The sequence below is a fragment of the Micromys minutus genome (assembly GCF_963924665.1).
Source record: "Micromys minutus genome assembly, chromosome: 1".
Taxonomy (NCBI): domain Eukaryota; kingdom Metazoa; phylum Chordata; class Mammalia; order Rodentia; family Muridae; genus Micromys; species Micromys minutus.
Window position 1 is genome coordinate 191,660,793 of NC_137969.1, and position 14,115 is coordinate 191,674,907.

A 14,115-nucleotide genomic window follows, 5' to 3' on the forward strand; every position below is an offset into this window, starting at 1 on the left:
GCAAACTAAAGTCAAAATGAATATTGTACAAGGTTTAAATTGACCAAAAGCCCATGGCTGAAAATATTAATGCTCTTGAGAATTTAACATAATAGGAACGCACTGTTGGCAGGAGTGCAAAATGGTATTTGTCAATTCTTTCAATATTGATCACTACCTTATAATAAGGTCAAGTCACCATATTTTTAACTATTCAAATAAGATGAAAAATTTTATTCACATACAATGCACATACATTTTTTATATCAGATATATTTGTAAATGTTATAAAAAACCAAAATGTTTTAAATAGGTAAAGAGGCAAATGGCAGTATACCTTTACAGTAGAATATTATTATGAGATGAACTATGAAACTATAAAAATGCAAAGAACTTAAATATATATTTTTAAGAGGAAAAATCAGCATGAGGAGCCTGCATGTTTATGAATCTGTTTCTGGATTTCTGCAAAACAAAACTACTGAAACACTAAAAGATCAAAACGATTGGTGATAGCTAGGCACTCTGGGAAAAGGTGAGGTGAACAGGTCAGCAGAAGTATTCACAGAGCAGGGAAGTGAAGGTAGTGATACGGTAATAGAGGATTCCCAGCACTGTGTACATGCCAAACCATCTACAAGCAAAAAGTAAACCCTGCTGTGAGCAAAAGCCTGTATTCCTTACAGATCTAGTTGAGGGGATTTATCACTCTAAATCACAGCACATAGAGAGTAGAGACAGGAGGATTACAAGTTCAAAACAGGCTTGGGCTACAGGGTAAAGACTGAGTGGGATATATACTGAGACTCTCTTTCAAAACAAAAATAAAGCAAATATTCCTTTATTGTTTAATTGTTTCATGTTAAAATAAGATTAGTGTTACTAAAAGAATCAAGTGTTATGAAGGTAAATATGACAAGATTTTATTTTCTATTTAGTATTTTATAATTCTAAAATTATTTTAATATAAAGTGTATATAAAATTAGTTAAAAATTAGTTTCATTCCCGAGTTGAAGGTTACTTTTACCAAATAGACTCCAATTCTGACTTCCCAAATTCTGCCTTTGACAAGTTTGACCTGTTTTTCTATATTGACTTCTACAGATACAGACATTTTTTTGATTGCTTTGGGGACTTTACAGCCCTTTCTCACCCAGCCAGACATCAATCTTGGTCTTGGCTTTTCCTGTTCAAACTTGTCTTGTTGATGAATAGTCATGAACATCATGCCAGATCTCAAACAGATGACAAGTAAGTTCGACCCATTGTTCTGTCTTCATATCATCAGATTTGTGAGCACTCAGTAGTCACAGTACTGAATAAATAATTGCTACTCTTCAGGGTCTTGACCCACAAACAATGAAGTCTAATTTTTAATGCACTTAGATACAAATGTTTTCATTGATTCTAGCAATTTGTTAGATTATTCTCAGCTTTCCTTGACCAATCCGTTCATAAAGGATGTCCATGTATTATTTAAAATAGCCAAAAGACAAAATTTCCTTGATGATGCTTAAGGAAACCCTTTCTAGTTTTAGTCATCTTACCTGGGTTTTCTTGAAAAAGCTATGTATTCTTACTGCTTGAATCTACCATCTTTTACACCTGTCATTCCCTTTCACCAACACAGCATGGAGAAATGGTGTATATTTGCCCCTACACAACCCCATATTCTAGATGGTTTAAGCATATTTTCTTTAACCATACATCCCAAGGAAAGTCAAGCAGGGACTCTCAAAGAGAGCTGATTCATGTTCCATCACCATCTGTTGAAGAGTTTAACTCTCTGTACACCAAGTTGCTAAGTGTGACTTTACCTTCAGTGCACACATATATTTTATCAAGTCAGAAGATTAAATCAGCTGGTAAAACACAAAACAAAGTAACATGTCTAAAAGAAGAAACAAATGCAGAAGTAAAGAAATTGTTGAGCACAATTTTTCCTGTTGTTTAAAGAGTAGCTTTTCAGGTTGTACAATGCTCCAATATACTCCATTCTATATGTAGCTTCACTGTGGGATGAGTGCAGCCCCTGGGTAGACCAAGAAACTGTTTCATATGTCAGGGACCATCCACCCAGCACAGAATGACGAGTAGATTGCTGTTTGGAATAGAAAAGGAAGCACCTTTGATATTTACCTGGAGGAATTGAAACTGTGGGAGCCCTTGGCTAGGGTATGCATGGAGGAATGAAAAATAAAAAACACCTGTCAGACAAGATCAGGCATGTTCAAGGTGGTATGGACATAGCTGGAAAGAACCCAGATGTCCCTCAGCAGAGGACTGGATACACAAATTGTGGTACATATACACAATGGAGCACTACTCAGCTATTAAAAACAACAAACTGATGAAATTCCAAGGCAAATGCATGGAAGGTGAAGCTATCAGCCTGAGTGAGGTAACCCAGTGACAATAGAGCACTCATTGTATGTACTCATTCATAAGTGGATACCACCCCCTCCCCCCAAAAAAGCTTGCAATACCCAAGAAAACATCCACAGAACTTATAAAGACCAAAAAGAAAGGAAAACCAAAATGTGGATGTCTCTGTTCTTCTTAGAAGGGAGAAAAAAACAGGGGAGGAAATACAAGTTTAAATAGAGGAGCAGGGATTGAAGAAAAGTTCTACAGGGACTGCCTCACCTGTAAAACTGCCTTATATGCAGCCACCAAACACAATCACTATTGCTGATGCAGAGAAGTGTTTATGGCAGGAACCAAATATGGATGTCTCCTCAGAGGCACTCCCAGAGTCATATAAATACAGATGAGGATGGTTGCAGTTAAACATCAGACTGAACATGAGGACTCCAGTGAAAGAGCTAGAGAAAGGATTCAAAGAGCTGAAAGGTTTGCACCCTCATGGGAAGAACAATGTCATCAACCAGCCAAGGCCCTGAGGTGGAGAGGGTGATTGGGGGAGGGAGCAACTTCATGGAAGCCAGTTGAAAGGAAGAAGAGAATGGAGTTTGGGGGATGGTATAACATTTGAAATGTAAATACAGAGAATATCCAAATAAATTTGAAAAACAAAAAGAGTTAAAAGTAAATAAACTCCTTGGCTGTTTGGGTCAACATTAATTTCTCTTTCCTTTAATGTCCATTAAAGAAAATTAGAAAATTAAATTATCACATTTTAATTTGATAATAAGTTTTCTCAAATAGCTAAAGTTATCTCATATGTGTACTTTCTTCCTTTATAATAAAAGTAAACCCTATTGTACAAAGAAAAAAAGACACCCATATATACTATTTCTTGAGCTTCATCTCAGCTCAGTTGCCTGTTGACATTTTTTTTTTTTTTTTTTGCTGCTTACCTGTGTTCTTGCTCACCTGTCTGAACTGGACCAGAATAAACCTTCTGTTTCCTGCTCAGGAACATGATTTCAGCCTTTGACCTCACAGCTGAATTCTGGGTGTTGTTTCTCAAAAGTGACTCTAGAAGCAGCACCTCCTATTATTCATCTGGTTGGTTATTGTATGAATACAGACTCACTCCACTTCTGAAAACACTTAGTAGTACTCATTCAGTGAACTGTATGTATGTGTGTATGTATGTATGTATGTATGTATGTATGCATGTATGTATCTGTATGTGTGTATGTATGTACGCATATATGAAGAGATATATTTACTTTGTGTTGTTGTATAATAACTAATATTAGTGATTAATATTGGAATAAAAGCCCTACATTTGCCTTAGCCAGGTTATTGTTGCAGGTAAGATTATGTGATTGATAAATTGCTGTCCTTAACTCATAAACTCTATGAAGCTGTTATTATTCAATAAATTCTGATACTGTGGAGATACATAAATACAGTTTTCTGTTTCTGGTATTGAATACTCACTATCATAGACTAATATGATCTGGGAGTTGAAATTAAAGCTGCTTAAGTTTTGTCTTATTTAGGAAGAAATGAAATCAACAGCATATTGTATGAATTTTTTTTTGGGGATATCAAAGGTTTTCTAATCTCCAAGTCTGAAAGTATTGTGTTATTCTGGGTGTTGTATGGAAGTCAAGGATTTGGGAAATTTACATATGTAAAGCAGGATCAAAGTAAACCCAAATATTATGCAGATTTTGTTTGCCTTAATGTTTTAAAGGATTTAAACATATAGCAGTTTGTGCCAATGATACCCCATGGATACCAGGTAATTTTTCTTACACATCATGCTAACTTTTCCTTTGGATATCTGAAGAAATGTCTACTAACCATGAATAAGACCAAAGCATAATTATGCTGAAGTCCATCTTGGAGAACAGATGTGTTTCTTTGATTTTCAACTGGTGTTTGGAAGAAGCGTGAGTCACCTCAAAGTTCTTCACTGCACAGTTCTATAAAGCATAGATGGAATCCTTATGGGTTCTGCACTACAGAGTTCCTTTCAGTTAATCTACTTCTTATATACCCTAGTCTCTCCCAAGATCACCTAAACTTCGATTTTGTGAAATCTCTAGAGAAGGTTTTTGACCTCCTCTTCCTCCATCTACTAAGGAGTATCAATGGCTTCTTTACCATTTCTAAGGACCTAGCTACCAGTATGTGGTCTTAGTGGCTTCCAAGAACAAAGTGTAAGATGGCAGGTATCTTCTCAAGCCTTCAGAAAAATAATCTATAATGCCACCATATATGTAACTAAAGCACTCATGGAGAGAGATAAAAAACAAAAGCATAATTTTTTTTTCAGATGCTATAGGTCAGCTGGCCTGGAGCACACAGTAAAACAGAAAAGACAAGAGAAGACTCTGCCACTATATGATACAGTGATAACATTCTGACATGCTGACAACCTGTCTACTTTTCCTACAAATTCATCACATAGCTAACTCTTTAAAATAACATCAGTCATCACTGAATTACACATATTGAGACTTCTATAAGGAAACAGTGTAAGACATGTATCTCTCCTTACAGAGAGGAATTTATTTGTGATCTGCTGTTAAATATGATAGTTCTTAAAAATCAATTGTTAGAATGTCTTCTGACCTCTCAGAGAACTGAAGAGGTCTGCTTATTTGAGAAGAGAACAGAAAAGTCAGTCAGAAAGATACACAGTTCAGCCATGTATGTGATGCAAAGAGGAACCTTATACCCAGCCTTATAAAGAGCAGGATACAGTATGACAAGAAAAATAGGTCCTGAGACATAATACGTCTGATGAAGCTCCAGCACGATCTTCTCCAGATGCACTGGAACAGTTTCTTCATCTTCTTTGAGACAGCTTCTTCCTCCCCCCCATCACACACAAATACCAATAATCTAGTTCATATTAAGCTGTCTTCTCAGCAAACCATGAGTCAAAATGTGTATCCTCTTCTTTGTTTCTTGTTACATCCTGAAAATGATACAATAGAGTGAGCAGAAAGAGCTAAGATATTAAATACAGTCATTTATCTTTCATAGTCGAATACCACATAAGCTTTCTTAACACTGTGTTTTACTCCTACAGCAAAAGGCAAGGTGCTATGTGAGTGACGAGTTAACATTCAACCTAGGTTATTATTGGCTTTTCCTTTCACCCATAGAAGAGAAGTACACTCAGCCTGGCAAGTGGCCTTGACTCCCCTGTTATGCATCAAACAACTACTGATGAATGTTCTAGTTTATGACCTTCAAAGGTAGTTATAGGTCCAAATACACTTCTAGGTGTGAACATGGACAAATCTGAAAAAGGCCTGTAGTTTGGGGGCATTCATAGTCTCCCAGTTCTCTACATCTGAAAATAACTACATTGTAGTTAAATGAAAAATATTAAATTTTTGTTTCAAAAATGTTTCAAAATATGCAAGCATTTCTGTCTGCTTTCTATTCTTTACTAGATTAGAAAATCCAACCAAACAGACAGAAAAGTTTAGGGAATAGATAAGTGGAAATCAAAAAGACGTCTGGGGATTTTCCTCCAGGGCAGTTCTACAGTCTGAATGCTAATCCAGGAAGAAGACTAGTGATGGACTGCGATTAGGAAGATGCCAGATGAGACATTTTGCCTTCCATACACACTAACCATGTGATCTTGCTCCCTTGTGATTGTGACTGATTCACTCTTAGAAGTGTTTTCAGAATTTATAAAATATTGGATGCTTCCGTATCTTCTAGGTCAAAAGATAAAAATCCCAGTCACTTCTTACTTTCAAAAAGCCATCACTTCTGTAGTTTGTTTTTTCATACAATAAAGCATAAATGAAAAGATTCTGATTCTAACAGCCTTTAAAGAGTTGATCATATGTTTATCTTCAACTAGGAATTGTGCATTGGTGAAATTTTCAACACCAGTGAACAAACAAATCAACTGTGGAGTTGTCTCTACTTTTAAAACTATACAATGGAATTACTCATGTGCTAAACAGCTAAGGATTGAAGCACTTATAGATGAAACTTATAAAATTCTTAGAATTTTCTTTAAAATAATGCTTTAAGGAAAGAAGTATGTAGAGAAAATAGGTCCTACCAAAGCTCGACAATTATGAATGTCATTGAGACTTTATGAACAGAAATACATTTGGTGGTCACATAAAAAATACTACTTACTATTTTATCTAGTTTTATTTGTGTTTATGTTTAATTGTATTCAATGGATCCCAAGTCCACATCCTGAGTTTTTGTTGTTGTTTGCTTATGTTTTCTGTTTCACAACTAGTTGGCATTCAGATGTTAAGTCTTCAAATTTACTGCTCATTTCCATCATGATTTTCAGTCCAAGCAGCATAGGAGCTTATGGTGTATCACAAGCACATTTCTAAGTAGGGCACATTTTCTAGCAGTACCAAACATACCATTCATTCAGAAATATGGTTTGTTAAGAGAAGATAGATATAGTTTCCATTAAAAAATATGTTTTCAAAATTCCTCAAAATCTTTATATTCACATATGATGAATGGTCACTGTCATCATTTTTGTGAGGGCCTATTAAAGGAACCACTAAAACAACCATTTCATGATGTAGTTGGAAGCTTTTTGTTGTTGGGTTGTGTGCATGTGTACAGGTGTGTGTGTGTGTGTGAGAGAGAGAGAGAGAGAGAGAGAGAGAGAGAGAGAGAGAGAGAGAGAGAGAGAGACAGACAGACAGACAGACAGACAAACAAAAAGACACAGACATTCAGACAAAGAGACAGAGAGTAGCTAGAGATATCTGGAAGTGTATAGAGCAAACAAAAAAATAGATTGGCTATAGTCAGAGCTAAAGACAGAATGGCAAAGAACGGCAAGAGAAAGAATAGAGAATAAGAGAACTTAAATATACACTGATCATATCAGATTAATCGGTATCTGGGAAGAAGAAAGCCTGTGAACTTCAGCAATCAGGAGGAAGCTAACACGGTAGGAGAGCAGTGGGAAGGATATCAGGAGAAGAGAAGGTCCACAATGATAGCATGGGCTCTGAGGTACAAGGCAAGCACATGCGAACTGGGACTGAAGGATTCTTAAGGGAAATGTGGGTGTTGATGTGAAACCACAGATATATGCCAATGGAGAACCAAATATATTTTCTGCCAGAAGCAAGGTAAATGACTTCCTTCGGCAGACAGAAACATATTTTTCAATGTCTGGAGGAATTCTGGTTTTTATTGAACCACTAGAAATGCTTCTTTCAGTTGAGCCAATACTGCAATTTCTGGACACATGATTTCCTGCAAACTGAACAGTTACTCCCTTCCACTGACCTCTTCCATCCTCCCACCCATGTACCCCTGACACTGAAACTGTGCTGCTTCCCAACAAATACCCTCTTTTGTCTCCTTATCTTGAATGTAGTCCACTGAATTTAATGACAGTGATGAAAGACAATTTACTGGAAAAAGGGCACCATCCTAGTGGCAGCATCACAGGAGACAGAGACACCCATTCTCCAGCTACCATTGACAATCAAAAGTCCCTAGGAGAGGAGTGGGACCTTATGGTGTTTTCGTTTCTGAAACAGAAAACTTTATGATCCTAGCCTCCAACTCTACTAATGCCGTTAGTGACAAGGAAATAATAAAATGTGGTATTGCCCTCCTTCATTAGAATGCTGAGGAGGAGTACAGGGATTGGAATTTCAGTGTTACTGTTTTGAGCAGAGGCTCATCCCTTGTGGTTTATTCTAACAAGCCTTTATTAACTCATAATGGTGAAGCGCAGCTACATTATCACTTTTCCCAAGTTTAGAATGTCTTCACTCAGTCATGAGGAAAAGTGGTTGGGTAATGGAAAAACCTGATGCTGTTTGCCATGAAATTCACCTCAAGAGTTACAATTAACTGGTTAAGAAAATCTTTCTTATCTTCAAGAAGAGGTTAATATATGAAAGATAAATACCTTAGCACAAAGTTTATTCAGAGCTGATCTCTGTCTCCTTCTATTGAAGTTAATAGACCTGTGGCTTACTAGACTTACTTTTTTTCTGAGAGATTAAAATCTGAATGTACCCTGTACTCATTCTTCAGCAGAAGAACAGTAGGCAACTGCTAAAGGGCCAACAAAAATAGACATCACTTAAGTGTAATTTACACCCATCTCTACACATAAAGTTAAAAAAGATGCCAAAGATACTTAATAGTATTAATAAAACAAAATAGTAAATTTCAGTCAGAATTTATAGTCTTTAATTGTGAACTTCTTCACTAAAATCACTTGGTGTATAGGATATAAATTTAAATAATAATTGTTCACTTTTTTAACAAAAACCTGAATATTATAATGTATGTTCTTATTTTGTATTTCCTTTTACAATTGATCAAAAATGTTATTTTGAAAAATATGTAAAATATTATAGTTTTACCCAGTGTTTTATAAATTAGTCTGTGTGTCTGTGTGTGTATGTGTCTTATACAAAATTCTATTTTGACATTCTTTTTTCTTCTTTTTAATGAATATTTCATGTATTCATATTTCAAATGTCATCTCCTTTGCCAGCACCCCTTTGCCCATTCCTCTTTTTTTCCTGCTTCTATGAGTTTTCTCCACCTCCTCCCTACCCACTCCCACCTAACTACACTGGTATTCCCCTACACTTGGGAAACAAGCCCTCACAGGACCAAGGGCTTCTCCTTCTATTGAAGCCAGACAATGTCGTCCTCTGCTACATATGTGGCTGGAGCCATGAATTCCTCCATGTATACTCTTTGGTTGGTAGTTTAGTCCCTGGGAACTCTGGGGGCTTCTGGTTAGTTGATATTGTTATTCTTTCAATGGGTTTGCAAACCCCTTCAGTTCCTTCATTCTCTTTTCTAACTCCTCCATTGGGGACCCTGTTCTCAATGAAATGGATGGCTGCAAAACAGTGAAGGGATGGCAAGATGAGTGGGACCTGCTCTCATGGTGATGTGAAATTCATAAAGAATCAATACAACAGTAAAAACAAAGCATAGATTTACCTTTGTTAATAACTAAAATTAATATAAAGTTAATGCTTGGCTCATAAAACAACATAATTAATATTATAGGTAGGTTCATTATATTACCCAAAAGTTCATTATATTCCCCCAAAATTATAGAATATATAAGTGGCACCTGTGATTGAAATATGTTACCTCTATACTGCCATACCTAACTTCCTCTTTTTCATTAATTAAATTTGTTCTATGAAAATACATTGCAGGTATTTACCATACTGATTGTCTTACCCTACACTTTCCTTTAACTCTCTAACATCCTGCAAAATTCCCTCCTCCCTTTCCCACTTCATTGATTTTTATCTTCATTCCTATGACCTACTGAATTTAACCAGAGCTATTGTGTGACCATTGTCACTTGGAGCCTGATGGTGTCTCATCAGAGGATACACACTGAAGACAATAACTGTGCCTTATGCAGAATCCACCATTATCCAACTACTAATCAGAGAGGGATGAAGCCATGCAAGCCTCTCTTCCATTGTAATTATTAATAGATCCTAAAACATAGGCTGTTAAATAACTGCCTTTATTCTTCTGCTCTTAGCTGTACAACATGAGCTCATGGTCATTATGGTGGCAGTCTTAAATTCAGGTTTTGTAAGGTTTCTGGAAAGCAGGTCCAGATGCCAAAGTGAAACAAGTTTTGGTGTGAACTGTTTGGTCCTCCACAGCACTCTGTCCTGGAGGTAGCTCATTCATTATGTCCGACACTTTGTTTCCATGAATGTAGCCAACATGGTTATTATGTCATGATTATCATATCTTCTGCATGCTACCTTAGAGTTGAGACCATTCAGTTCTGTTGTGTTTTAAGAAACCCTTACATATTTTTTCCTAAGGACTGGTCTACCCTGGCAAACTGGAAATTAGTGTCTGCGCTGTATTTCTAAACACAACTACACAGAAATATCAAGGATATTTCGTATATTTGGGAGTGAAATATTAAATACTAGGAAAAGAAGCCATTATCAGCAGAATGATTTCATTTTTAACAGTTTCTTTTTTTGCTTGGTTTCTTTTCTTTACAGCTAATAGAAATGCCAACTTGAAGGTAGTAGCATCAGCATATGCTGTTCATAGCCTGTACTTTTACCCAGGATGATTTCTCTCGAAATTATATTTTGTCCTTTATTTTTAGTAAAACACTGGATCTATTATAACCGTGATTCCCAATTACAGGACACAGGAAGTGGAAGGATGTTAAAAGAGAATAGGGATTGTGCAAACTAGAGTGAAAAGCAAACAAGGAGGAGAGTCTCTATCAGGACCAACAGTAAGCTGGATTGTTCTGTCTTGTGATGACTGTTGAATAGTACTGTGAATGGCAGCTTTGAGCTTTGGATCTTTGCGTGGTCTATTGTAGAATGCTTTTTACCATCAAGCACTGAGAATGGCCCTCCCTCCTGGAATGCATCAGTCCAGAAGCACTCAGAGCTTTTAGCTTGTTAGTGTAAATCAACTTTTATAGCTTGTGTTTGAGAGGGAAGGACAGCAAAATCGCACATCCATACATTACTTTGGCTATTTGTAAAAGGTTAAAAAAGAAGAATGAAGCAGAAGACAGCCGTATTTTGTGAAAGCTTAAGAAATGACTTTGAAACACACATGCACACACACAGACAAGCCTACCAGCTGCTAGTGGTGTCAGAAAACCTGAGCATCAGCTAAGTGATTTACTGTCAACATGGGATGATGTTTGACATGCACCACTTTAATGTCTTCCCATTTCTTGCATGAAATTTGTGGAAGTTTTAATGCTGTTTGACACAAGAAGCCTGTCTGCTGCTCTGGCCACGGGAACCCTGCAGACAGGAAGTGGCAAGGGGCGGTAAAGAATGGCCAATAAATTGGAAGTTGAGAAGCAAGAGTGATGAGTTAGGCAAGTTGTTGATATTGGAAACTTAGATTTGAGAGCTTATAAAGGTGACTGAATGTCACATTCAGTCATCTGGATTCTGACAGAGGTGAGTACAAGGATTACAGATGAGAGCTTTTAGTGAAGGGCAGAATCTTTTAAATCTTTTATGGCTGAAGTCTGAAGGCAAATCAGAACTAGATCAGGATATAATCAATACTATGCAGCTGCCATGGAGGTTTGGAACATTTTTACTCACATAATTACGTTAAGGAATGGCTTTGGAAGCACCGTCCTGTAAACAAATAAAATGGGGTGGATCCAGATAATAATAGATGTGCATTATTGTTGTTAATTTCTGGTTGTTTGTTTGGAGACAATTTTTTCTACTTGGATCTGGGTGTTCTGGAACTCATTCAGTAAATCAGACTAGCCTTAGACTCCGAGATCTGCCTGCCTCTACTTCCTGAGTGCTGAGATTAAAGGTAGGCACAATCACACCCACCTAACTGAAAATAACTTCTACAAATGACAAAAATCATGTGTGCTATAAACACCTCATTTGTGAATATAAAATATGGTTTGATTAGTACATTATGTGTTATGACAGCTCTGATTTGTATATATTCCAAACTCTTGTTGATCAAACTTATATTCACTTGCTTTCTAAATACAACTTAGAGAAATAAAACCATTGAATTATAGATAGCAAAGATTGCTATCTACTTGTCTCAAATTGTGATAATATCTTCTCACAACCACGGTTGAATAATAGGCAAGTGAAATTCTTAAGGTTCAGCTTTTAAGAAACTTTCAACAAAGTAAATTTTATTTAAAACTTCTAAATCTGGAGGACGCAGAGCAGAGCTTGGCCCATCTGCCACCCGGAACAGCAGCTCATAAAGGCTGAACAACTGGTGAGTGGGAGACCTAGGCTGCTGGGGAGCAGAGGGATGTCTGTGGAGTGCACACGGAAAGTGCACCCCCTGCCTTGACCTGCCCTTTCCTGCCTGATCCAGTGACCAGGAACAGAACTTAGGAACCTCTGTTTCCACCCAGAGGCGACTTCAGGACGCAGAGTGGAGCCTGGCCTATCTGCCACCCAGAACGGCGGCTCGTAGAGGCTGAGCAACTGGTGGGTGGTAGACCTGGGCTGCCAGGGAGCAGAGAGATCTCTGCGAGTGCACACGGAAAGTGCACCCCCTGCCTTGCCCTGCCCTGCCCTGTCTGATCCACCAGAAACAGAACTTTGGTAATTCTGTTCCCACCTGGCGACTCTGAGGCAAAAAACAGGGCTCGACCCATCTGCCACATGGACCAGTAGAGATCTAGGAGCACAGACCAGATACAAGGGAAAGGCAAGATCATATCACTGACAACAAAATGGCAAGAGGAATGCGAAAGAGTATATCCCACGGAAACGAAGACAACCTGGCAACACCAGAACCCAGCTCTCCCATAACAGCAAACATCGGAATTCCAAACACTCCAGAAAAAGAAGACACAGACCTAATATCATACCTCAAGATGCTGATAGAGTTACTTAAACAAGAACGGAAGGAAAAGAAAAAAGATTCAGAAGCTTTTAAAGAGGAAACAAAAAAAAAACACTCAAAGAACTCAAAGAACTAGAAGAAAACAGAATCAAAGAGATGAAGGAATGGAAGAGGGAATTTAAAATGAAAATTGACACAATAAAGAAACCACAAAAAGAGATAACCCTAGAGGTAGAACACCTAAAAAAGAAATCAGGAGACAGAGAAGCAAGCATTGCCAATAGATTACAAGAGATGGAAGAGAGAATCTCAGGGGCATAAGACAACATTTTAAACATAAACAAAACAGCCAGAGAAGATGCAAAAAACAAAAAGCTCCTTACCCAAAATGTCCAAGAAATCCAAGACACAATGAGAAGACCTAACCTAAGGATAATAGGAATAGAAGAGGGAGAAGAGTATCAACTAAGAGGCACAGTAAATATCTTCAACAAAATCGTAAAAGAAAACTTCCCTACCCTCAAGAATGAGATGACCACGAGCATAAAAGAAGCCTTCAGAACTCCAAATAGGTTGGACCAGGAAAGAAATACCTCCTGACACATAATAGTAAAAACATCAAGTGCCCAAAGCAAAGAAAGAATACTAAAAGCAGTAAGGGAAAAAGGTCAGGTAACATATAAAGGCAGGCCATTCAGACTCACACACGATTTCTCAACAGAGACTATGAAAGCTAGAAGAGCCTGGATAGACATCATGCACACCCTAAGGGAGCACAAGTGCCAGCCCAAGCTGCTATACCCAGCAAAACTATCAATCAGCATCGATGGAAAGATGAAGATATTCCAAGACACATCAAAATTCACACAATATCTGACCACAAACCCAGCACTACAACAAATTATAAGTGGAAAACCCAATACAATGAGGGAAAATACAGCATAGTAAAAACAAGAAAACTCCTAAACAAGAAAACTAAAAGAAGAAAAAGACACAGACACAACTCAACCCACAAAAGCAATAATGGCAGGAAACAGAAACAACTATTCCTTTTCATCTATTAACATAAATAGACTCAACTCCCCAATAAAGAGACATAGGCTATCAGACTGGATACATAAACAAAATCCAGCCTTTTGCTGCATACAGGAAACTCATCTCAGAGACAAAGACAGACACTATCTCAGAGTAAAAGGTGGGAAAAAAACTTCCAAGCAAACAGCTCCAAGAAGCAAGCTGGAGTGGCTATTCTAATATCAAATAAAGTAAATTTCCAACCAAAAGTTATCAAAAAAGATAAAAAAAGACACTTTTTACTCATTACTGGGGAAATCTGTCAGGAAAAACTCTCAGTCCTTAACATATATGCTCCAAATAAAAAAGCACCCACATTCATAAAA